The 11100-nt window shown below is 40.9% G+C and overlaps 1 pseudogene; it reads left to right on the plus strand.

Moving 5' to 3' along the window:
• LOC113614259 (tigger transposable element-derived protein 1-like) overlaps positions 1-10752 on the plus strand; it is a 90246-nt pseudogene extending 79494 nt beyond the window's left edge.
• Positions 10753-11100: the final 348 nt, after the last annotated feature.

Below are 11100 nucleotides of genomic sequence, written 5' to 3' on the forward strand. Positions count from 1 at the left end.
TCTTTTGGTCTTGTTTATGGTTTCCTTTGCTGTGCAAAAGCTTTGAAGTTTCATTAGGTCCCATTTGTTTATTTTTTTTATTTCCATTTCTCTAGGAGGTGGGTCAAAAAGGATCTTGCTGTGATTTATGTCATAGAGTGTTCTACCTATGTTTTCCTCTAAGAATTTGATAGTTTCTGGCCTTACATTTAGGTCTTTAATCCATTTTGAGCTTATTTTTGTGTATGGTGTTAGGGAGTGTTCTAATTTCATACTTTTACATGTACCTGTCCAGTTTTCCCAGCACCACTTATTGAAGAGGCTGTCCTTTCTCCACTGTACATTCCTCCCTCTTTTATCAATGATAAGGTGACCATATGTGCATGGGTTTATCTCTGGGCTATCTATCCTGTTCCGTTGATCTATATTTCTGGTTTTGTGCCAGTACCATACTGTCTTGATTACTGTCCAGCTTTCTTTTGATTCCCATTTGCATGGAGTATCTTTTTCCATCCCCTCACTTTCAGTCTGTATGTGTCCCTAGGTCTGAAGTGGGTCTCTTGTAGTCAGCATATATATGGGTCTTGTTTGTTTGTCCATTGTGCAAACCCGTTTCTTTTGGTTGGAGCATTTAATCCATTCACGTTTAAGGTAATTATCGATATGTATGTTCCTATTACCATTTTCTTAATTGTTTTGGGTTTGTTTTTGTAGGCCCTTTTCTTCTCATGTGTTTCCTGCCTAGAGAAGTTCCTTTAGCATTTTTTGTAGAGCTGGTTCGGTGGGACTGAATTCTCTTTGCTTTTGCTTGTCTGTAAAGCTTTTGATTTTTTTTGAATCTGAATGAGATCCTTGCCAGGTAGAGTAATCTTCATTTTAAGTTCTTCCCTTTCATCACTTTAAATATGTCATGCCACTCCCTTCTGGCTTGTAGAGTTTCTGCTGAGAAATCAGCTCTTAACCTGATGGGAGTTCCCTTGTATGTTATTTGTCATTTTTCCCTTGCTGCTTTCAGTAATTTTTCTTTGTCTTTAATTTTTACCAATTTGATTACTATGTGTCTTGGCATGTTTCTCCTTGGGTTTATCCTGTATGGGACTCTCTGCACTTCCTGGACTTGGGTCGCTATTTCCTTTCCCACGTTAGGGACGTTTTCAAGTATAATCTTTTCAGATATTTTCTCGGGTCCTGTCTTTCTCTGTTCTCCTTCTGGGACCCCTGTAATGTGAATGTTTTTGCATTTCTTATTGTTCCCCTGGTCTCTTAGGCTGTCTTCATTTCTTTTCATTCTTCTTTTATTCTGTTCCACAGCAGTGAATTCCACCATTCTGTCTTACATGTCACCTATCCGTTCTTCTGCCTCAGTTATTCTGCTATTGATTCCTTCTAGTGTAGTTTTCATTTCAGTTACTGTATTGTTCATCTCTGTTTGTTTGTTCTTTAATTCTTCTAGATCTTTGTTAAACATTTCTTGCATCTTCTCCATCTTTGCCTCCATTGTTTTTCCTAAGTCCTGGATCATCTTCACTCTCATTATTCTGAATTCTGGAAGGTTGCCCATCTCCACTTCATTTAGGTGTTTTTCTGTTGTTTTATCTTGTTCCTTCATCTGGTACATAGCCCTCTGCCTTTTCATCTTTTCTATCTTTCTGTGAATATGGTTTTTGTTCCACAGGCTGCAGGATTGTAGTTCTTCTTGCTTCTGCTGTCTGCCCTCTGGTAGATGAGGCTATCTGTCAATTGAGTTTTGATAATACTGTTTATTCTTTCTACCAATCCTGAAGATTGGAGGTGGTAAGCGCACTATTGGCCAAATATGGATTTTATTATTTTCCCAGTAAAGTGAGTCCCCTGGTCGTGGTGCAACTCGAAAGGGATCCTCCAAACAGGAGTTATTCTTTCCAATAGTAATTTACCTACTGTTAAAGCTGTTGCTGTTCTGCACGGAAAAGCTTCAACCCAGTGTGAAATCATACAGATCATTACCAAAATATATTCATATCCTTGAGATTGTGGCATTTTGATGAAGCCCAATTGCCATACCTCAAAGGGTCCCCTAGGAATGGGAAAGTGACCTTGTGACCAATGCAGTGGTTTTCTGGGATTATATTTAAGGCAAATAATACATCCAGTATATGCCTTTTTGGCTACCATTGAGGAGCGCTTTGAAATATACTCTTTTCTCCATAGAGTTATTTTTTCAGGAGCCTATTGGGTCAGGGAATGCATGTGCTGGAGTAAGGGTAACTGAGCCCCCATGGGCACTATAAGCCTCTTATTATTTTCCAAATTGTATTCGTGAGGTGGGATCAAAGAATCTTGTTTTCTTCTTCCATATTTCTTTTTCATCTTTTGGGGCTAATTCTTGAACCTGTAGGGGAAATTTCTTAACAGCTAAATTGGTGTCAAGTATAAGTAGTGGACATTCTCAGAGCTGGACAGAAATAGAACTTAAGCAGCTTGTTTAGCTGCCAAGTCTGTGAATTGATTCCGTTTAGCCTCTATTGAATAAGATTTGGAATGTCCAGGTATTTTGATAATGGCCAATTGTTTGGGTAATTATGGAGTCTAGTAATTCTGAGACTAGTTTCCCATTTTTTTATGAGCTTCCCTGAGGAAGTAAGAAATCCTCTTTCAGGGCTTCTCTGGTGGCGCAGTGGTTGAGCGTCCGCCTGCTGATGCAGGGGACACGGGTTCGTGCCCCGGTTCGGGAAGGCCCCACATGCCGCGGAGCGGCTGGGCCCATGAGCCATGGCCGCTGAGCCTGCGCTTCCGGAAGCTGTGCTTCACAACGGGAGAGGCCACAACAGTGAGAGGCCCGTGTACCGCAAAAAAAAAAAGAAGGAAATCGTCTTTCCTTCCAGAACATTCCAAAATCATGAGCCACTCCAAAATCATAGCGACTATCAGTATAAATATTTGCTATTTGATCCTTGGCTAGCTGAGAAGCCCTGATTAGAGCAATTAATTCAGCTTGTTGTGCCAACTTTGGTTCTGGTAAGTAAGAAGTTTCAATTATGTCCACAGTGGATGTTATTGCATTTTCAGCTCAGTAATGTCCGTGTTCATCTTTTAAGTAAGATCCATCTGTAAACCAACTTAAGTCAGCATTATCAATAGGATTTCTTGTAAATCATTCCTAGGAGTAAGAAGATAATCCATTAGTGAAATACGGATGTGGCTGTTTTCTTCCTGTGGTACTGGAAGCAAAATTGTGGGGTTAAGATTATCACATTGAGCCAAAGTATAATAATATTAGACAAAGAAAGCAACAATGCCTTGTAAGAAGTGAGTCTACTCACAGAATAGTGCTGAGTATAATGAGAATTTAAAAGAGATTCCACTGAATGTGAAACATAGACAGTCAAAGGAGACCCCATTATGAGCTCTTCAGTAACTTTGAACAAGAGAGCTGCTGTTGAAACAACCTTCATATAGGGTGGGATTCCTTTTGCCACTGAATCTAGGTGGTGGCTATACTATCCTATGGGTTGATGCTGGTCACCACGCTTCTGAGTTAACACACCCCTAGGGCATTTCCTTTATCTTCATGCACAAAGAGAAAAAATGGTAATTTATAATTAGGATGGCCTAATGCCAGAGCCTGAGTCAATGAAGATTTTTAAGGCATCTGTAGCCTTTTCTCCTTTTATTGTCCATTCAATTGGGCCTGATCAGTCGTACTTAAGTAACACATAGAGGAGTTGGGAAATTAGGGGAAAAGTAGGTACTTAATTCCTACAGTATTCAGTCAAACCTAGGAATCCTCTTAGCTATTTCTTTGTTTTGGGTAGCAAGAAAGCCAGGATTCCCTTAATTCTTTCAGAATCAATTAACAATCCTTCCTTGGATATCAAATGACCCAAATATTTCACAATTGGTAAACAGAATTGCAGTCTGTTTTTAGACACTGTATGTCCCTTAGAGGCTAATTGTTGTTACAGACAGATAGTGTCTGTTTGAAAGTCCTGTTTGGGGACTTCCCTGGTGGTCCAGTGGTTAACACTCCATGCTCCCGATGCAGGGGGCCTGGGTTCACTCCCTGGCCAGGGAACTAGATCCCACATGCATGCCACAACTAAGAGCCCACATGCTGCAACTATAAGATCCTGCATGCCAAAACAAAGGGACCATGTGCCTCAACTAAGACCCAGCACAGCCAAATAAGTAAATAAATATAAAATAAAGAAAGTCTTGTCCAGTTCTTGAATACAAAAGCAAATCAGCTACATATTGAATCAAAACAGAGCCATTAAGGAAGTGAACAGCTAAATCAGCTTTAAGTATTTGAGAAAAATAAGTGAGTCCTTCAGTATAGTCTTGCAGCATAACTCTCCAAGTATACTGATGATCTTCCCACATAAAGGCAAAGAGGTATTGGTTTTCATCTTCCACTGGAATACTAAAAAATGTACTACATAGGTCTATTACTGAGAAATAACAGGTGTCTGCTGGAACGGCTGAGAGCAGGGTGTGAGGATTAGGAACCACAGTGTAGCAAGGGATCACAATGGTATTTATACCTCTCAGGTCCTGAACAAACCTTCAGTCTTCCTCATTTAACTTTCTTACTGGTAAAATAGGGCTATTACAAGGACTGGTACAAGGAATTATAAGTCCTTTATTGAGGAATTCCTGAATAATAGGAATTCCATTTAATACCTCTGATCTAAGTGGATATTGTCAAATATTGGATAGAGGCTTGGAATTATCAATAGTTACTTTAATGGGAGTAGCTGACTTGATTTTCCCAATGTCTGAGGAGGAGGATGACCATAATTCCTCAGGCACCTGTAACAGTAGTTAACTTCCTCTCCATCTGTCCAAACTCTTGTTTTCATTACCATCAATTTCTTGGTAATTATGTTCTTGTCTGCATCTAAGTTTTATAAATCTAAAATAATTTCACCCTTTGGTGGAAAGATAATATGGCTGTTGTATGCCTATGAAAGTCTCATCCTATTAAATGAATTGGAGCACATTTTACCAAAAGGAAAACATGTCTTCCAATGATAGTTCCTAGCTGAAAATTTATTGGTGCTGGTTTAAAAACTTGTATAGGTAAATTAGAAACCCCTATCATTTGAATCGACTGTTTACTCTGAGGGAGAGGGCAATGAATAAGGGTAGGGTTAAGAACAGATAATGTAGCCCCTGTGTCTACAAGGGCCTTAGAAGTTTTCCCTCTGATTTTTATTTCAATTTCCCCGAAGATAGTGAGAAGGAGGGGGAATGCCTTCTCATAATCCTCAGAGCACCCGTATTCCTTGTTAATCCTACCTTGTTCTAAATCTCATTTAAATTTGTGGCAGTCTCTTTCAAAATGCCCAGGTTTTCTGCAATAAAGGTGTTACTGAAGTCAGGTCTGGCCGCTTGCCACTCAAAAATCAATATCAAGAGGCAATTGTTGGTAGAAAGGAAAGTTGCTTTTAATCAGAATGCTGGCAATCTGGGGAGAAGGTGGACTCATGTCCCTCAAAAACTAACTCCCAAGATTCTGCTTTGCCATGAAAGGTTTTAAAGGGAAAAGGACAAGTAATTTCAGTTAATCATTGAGATAGGGCGTCTGAGTCATTGCCATCTCCCACTGCATGCAGGCTTGTTGACTCCTCGTGGTCTTTCTTTAGATGCTATTTTGTTCACGCAGTTTGTTCACAAAGTTTATTTGAAAGATTACTGAAGGGGAAGCTAGGGAAACAGTCTGGTCATCTGTTAATTACTTTTTCTTCATTTCTATTTCTTTGATCTATGGAAAGAACCAACAGGTTAGGCAAGGTACTGTGTAATCAAAAGATATGAAATGTGTGCTACGGCCAGAAATGAGGAGAGCATGGGGGTGCCTGGTTATATTAGTTACAATATAGCTTTCCTAAAGTGACAAAACAAAGAAGCCTCCTGCAGAGAGCTCTTTTCTGCAAAGAGCTCTTTCCTGCCAAAAGCTGCTTACAAATCCCCACTTGTCAGAATATCATTCCATGTCTGTGGGATTATGAGTGAAGGTCCATCTTCTGTAACTTCTTCCTGCTGACATAGGGTGCCATATTCTTAGAGTGGAAGATGTCAACGTAGTTCTGTAGTATCTCTTTGCTGACAGTTTTAGTTGCCTATTTACATACATGGGCAGAACAAGCTACAATTATTTTGATGCCCACATAGATATAGATTATTATGAGCAATAGTGTTTTTTCTTTTGATTTTCCTTACCTATTTTAATTGAAGTACAATTAATTTACTATATATATATATATATATATTCTTTTTCAGATTGTTTTCCATTATAGATTATTACAAGATATTGAGTATAGTTCCCTGTGCTATATACTAGGTCCTTGCTGTCTACCTATTTTATATATAGTAGTGTGTATATGCTAATCCCAAACTCCTAATTTGTCTTCCCCCCCACCTTTCCCCTTTGGTAACCATAAGTTTATTTTCTATGTCTGTGAGTCTGTTTCTGTTTTGTAAATAAGTTCATTTATATCATTTTTTTAGATTCCACATATAATGATATCATATGATATTTGTCTTTGTCTGCCGTACTTCACTTAGAATGATCATCTCTAGGTCCATCCATATTGCTGCAAATGGCATTATTTCATTTTGTTTTTATGGCTGAGTAATATGCCATTGTATATATATATCACATCTTCTTTATTCATCTGTTGATGGACATTTAGGTTGCTTCCATGTCTTGGCTATTGTGAATAGTGCTGCTATGAACATTGAGGTTCATGTATCTTTTCGAATTAGAGTTTTCTCTGGATATATGCCCAGCAGTGGGATTGCAGGATCATATGGTAGTTCTACTTTTAGTTTCTAAAGGAACCTCCATACTGTTCTCCATAATGGGTGCACTAGTTTACATTCCCACCAACAGTGTAGGAGGGTTCTTTTTTCTCCACACCCTCTTCAGCATTTATTTGTAGACTTTTTACTGATGGCCATTCTGACTGGTGTGAGGTGATACCTATGAGCAATAGTGTTAATCCCACTCTCTTAAGGATGGTTCTTGGAATTGTGCTAATCATAGATTCAGCACTGCTCAAGATGGAGCAGCTTATGTCATGGCTGCAATCTGGCCATCATGCAGTTAGCTTTCTCCCTCTGGTGGCAGTTATAGTATCTGTAAAACAACTCAGAAATGTGCATCAGATACTGAATCTGTGACTTTATCGTTCTAATCATTAACTGCTTGAGTCTGCTCTTTTGTGACTCACGGAGGGCTGGGAGATTTCAGCTTTTCTACAAACAAGAGGCAGGGAACATGGAGGGGGCCTTTATACTTGGAAGGGGGGCCCACAGGGTTCCAAAGGCAGGTGTGGTTGCTTCAAGACTGATTGAAATTTGGGCCAGGTAGTCTCAATGGACTGCTGAGCAGTTGTAACTGCATATTCATAACCTTGGCAGCTTTTTCCTTTTCTCTTTTCTGTAAGGTTTTGGAGAGTTTGTCAGCAATAGTGAAAAGTGTATTAGTATACATAGTAGCCCAATCAAGTTCATATCTTTTTACCAGTCATGCCAATTCACCTATTCCTTCTAGGAAAATATAATTTAATATTGGATCATTCTGATGGTTCAGGAAACTCTTTGGGTCAGTGCCAGAGTGATATTTGACTATATTTTCAAATATTTTGAAATAATCAAAAAAAGTCTCTTCTGGCTTTTGTTTGCATTGATGGATTTTTGCCCAATCTATTTTCTTTGGAAAGATCTTTGGAATAGCTTAATAAAGGTTGTGGGCAATTTCTCTGCATTTCTGGCAATCTGCAGCCTTGTTTAAGAAAATCTTCCATAGGTGTCTTCTAATCTATCTCCTGGAGCCATTCTTTTGCTTTATTTTCAGAGAGTAGTAATTGTACAAGCTGGTACAAAGCTGAATATCCAGGCTTGTGAGTTGTTACTGTAAGGTCAAATTATTTAGCAAAACCCAAAGGATCCTGTAAAGGATCTGGAAAATCCTTAGTTAAGTTCTTAAGTTCTGTCTTAGTCCAAGGGGTATAGGCAAGAGCAAGCTCCCCTCTACTTGTGGGTTTCTCCTTAAAGGGAGCACCTGTTATTTTAGAGCTGTCTTTATCCTTTCCCTTAGACTCAATAAGTTCTTTCTTTGAAATTGAAAGTAGAAGAGCAGGAAGGTCAGGACAGGGAAGCACAAAAAGAAGAGGATATGAAGAAGCTGAAGGAGGAGGAAAGAGGGGGAGAATAAGCAATGGTTTCTGAGGTCTTTTCTAATTAAGCCACTGTTTCTAATAATTTTCAGTTTGTCTCTTACAATGAAGCCACTTTATCATTCTCTTGCTTTGAGGCTTCCAGGTACCAATTAAAATATGCCTTCCATTCTGGCTGTTTGATCTTATAGCTGGATATTTTTCTAATTGAGCCTGTGAGTAAACCAACTTAGTTTAAAATCAAAAGTGCCCCATTTTGGCCATCTCAGGCACAAATTATATTTGGTCAGACCTTACCATTTAGTTAAATACTTGCAAGTGTCAGTTCCATAGATGTTATACATAAACCCAGATGGGTTTCCCAGAGGTGGCTGTTCATCTGGGAGCTTTTTGGCCTTTGAGGCACAATTTCCCTTTATTAATTTGGTAGCCTAATTCAGATATGAGATATGATCTGAACAACTTTCTGAGGATGGTGTGTTTGATTGGATGGGTGCTGCTTCTGAGTATAGCTCCCCAAAGAATTACCCTTGGGTCAGTTCAACTCTTTTATGTGTCTTGGTTTCTCCCTCTTACAATCTAAAACTTCCATGGGTGCTCTGATCACTAGGTGATCAGCCTCTGTCACATTTCCCAGAAGAGCAGTATTTACTTAATGGTTGTAGTGGGGCCCCCTTTGGGACCACTACACATCACAAGGATTAATCCTCAAACACTTCTGCTAGGTTCTTAGCCACCTGAGGATGCCTTGTGGCTGGAAGGAGCAAAAGTCCCTTGCGCCTTGGAGCTGAATAATTCAGTCTCTCATTTCACTAGCAAACGGTTTGTTCAGGCCATATATCAACTTGTTTTTTCTAAAGTTAAGCCAAATTTAACAAAAACCAGCCACCTATGGTTCCCTGGACCTCCTACCCAGATCCCCATACATGCCTGCCTAGGAAAATGCACCAATGCCCCTTAAGACTCCAAGTCCTAAGTAAAAACAGCTCAAATAAAATTTTTAGGATCGTCACTCAAACAATGAGATCCAACTATCAGGAGAACTCGAGGAGTCAAGATGGCAGAATAGGAGGATGTGGAATTCACCTTTCCTCACAAGTACATCAAGAATACAAACAATCTACGAATGGAACAGTTCTCACAGAGCACTTGCTGAACACTAGTAGAAGACCTTGGATACATAAAAGGACAAGAAAAATCCCCACACAACTGGGTAGGATGAAAGAAAGAAAATAAGAAATGGAAAGGGACCAGCACTGCTGGCAGAGAGCTAAAAGTGAGGAGAGGTTCCCACATGCAGAAAGCCCCCTCAAGGTGGGAAGATTAGTTGGGGCAGAAAGAGGCCTTTGGGGGATCAGAGTGGAATGCAACAACCAGTCTGTGGAAGGACGAAGTAAGAACTGCATGCATGATCCATGCCACAGCCCTGCACACCTGAGTTGTGTGTCTCCTGGTGTGGAGAGGGGCTGGGTGCTGGAAAGTGGGATTTGGAGAGTGGATCCAGGGAGGGGACAGCTGTTGGCTGTGAAGAGACAGCCTGAAGGGACAGGAGTAAAGAGCTCCACAACCAGGAAAGTTTGTGGAAGAAACCCAGGACACTATAGAAGCAAGGCGTCATTGTTGAGTGGTGTGCAAGGGGTGGGATCGCCATTGCAACCCCCTTTCTCACCCATTGGCTCCTGCCTCCATGGGCACTGGGAGGGGCACCCATCTGAGCAGGCTCACCCACCCTTCAAGCCAAAGCTTCCTCCACCCATGCAGGCTCTGGGGTCATGAGCACCACCACCACCAAAGCCTCCTTTGGCTGCACAGGCCCCAGCGGGCCCACACGTGCCACCCATGCCAAAGCCTCCTTGGGAATCAGCCCTGGGTGCCCCAGCCTGAGATGGGAATCCGCCAATGCTGGTGGGGGCTGAGTGCTAAGCATGGGGTTAGGAGAGCGGATTTGGGGAAAGGACCACTCTTGGCTGTGTGGAGACAACCTAACGGGATGGGAGTGAAGGGCTCCAGCAGCTGGGAATGCTCCTAGAGGAAGGGTGGTCTGCCTTGGAAAGGAGGCACCATTGTCGTGTGGTGTGCAAGGGGCGGAGCCACAGTCACAGACTCTCTTCCAACATGCCAGCCCCTGCCTCCACGGGCACTGGGAGGGACTCCTGCCAGAGCAAGCACAGCCCAATCTGTTGCAACTTCCTGCTGGTCTCTGCTGCTGCAGGCACTTCACACATGCCCCAGTTGCGACCGCCTTATCCCTCCCCAGCCTAAGTAAGTGTGCCCCAATCAGCCACTGCTTTTGTCCCCTCTTGCCTGGGTGGGAGTCAGAGGCCTGAGGTTGCCCTACACACAGAGGTGGGGCCAAAACCAAAGCTGGGCCCCAGGGGATGTGTGACAAAGGAAGAGGAATGGAAATCTCTCCATGCAGCTGCACAAGCCATGGATTAAATCCCTGCAATCAGCTTGGTAAACCCTGCATGTGTGGACTATCTGAATGAACAAGGAGTGCTCCCACAACTGAGACCAGTCTAGCTTTAGCAGCTGTGGACTTTGGGGGCAAGTACATGTGGGAGTTGGCCCCAGGAAAACTGTTGTTAGTATTAAATTTTTTGTTACATTTTGTTCTGTTGCTGTTTTTTTAAATTTATTTTTTCTTTTCTTTTCAAAAATATTTTAATGTATTTCTTATTTTTCCATTTTTACTTTACTGTTCTTTTTATTTTTTTTTCTGTTCTTTTGTTTTGTTTGGAACTTTGATCATTTTTGTGTGTTTGTTTTATGTTTTCTTTGCTTTTTTTCAGTTTGCTTCCTGTTTTTGTTCTGTTTTCTTGTTTTTAGTAGTCTTGTTTTTACTGTTTGTTTTCATTTTCGGGTTCTTTTGTTTGTTTCATTGTTCTCTTGTTTTTTGTTTTCTTTGTATCTTTATTTTTTTCTCTGTTTTTGGTTTTCATTTTATTTTTTTGGT

This window comes from Aethalodelphis obliquidens, unplaced genomic scaffold (assembly GCF_003676395.1).
Source record: "Aethalodelphis obliquidens isolate GAN/ISIS:26980383/991018 unplaced genomic scaffold, ASM367639v1 scaffold92, whole genome shotgun sequence".
Classification (NCBI taxonomy): domain Eukaryota; kingdom Metazoa; phylum Chordata; class Mammalia; order Artiodactyla; family Delphinidae; genus Aethalodelphis; species Aethalodelphis obliquidens.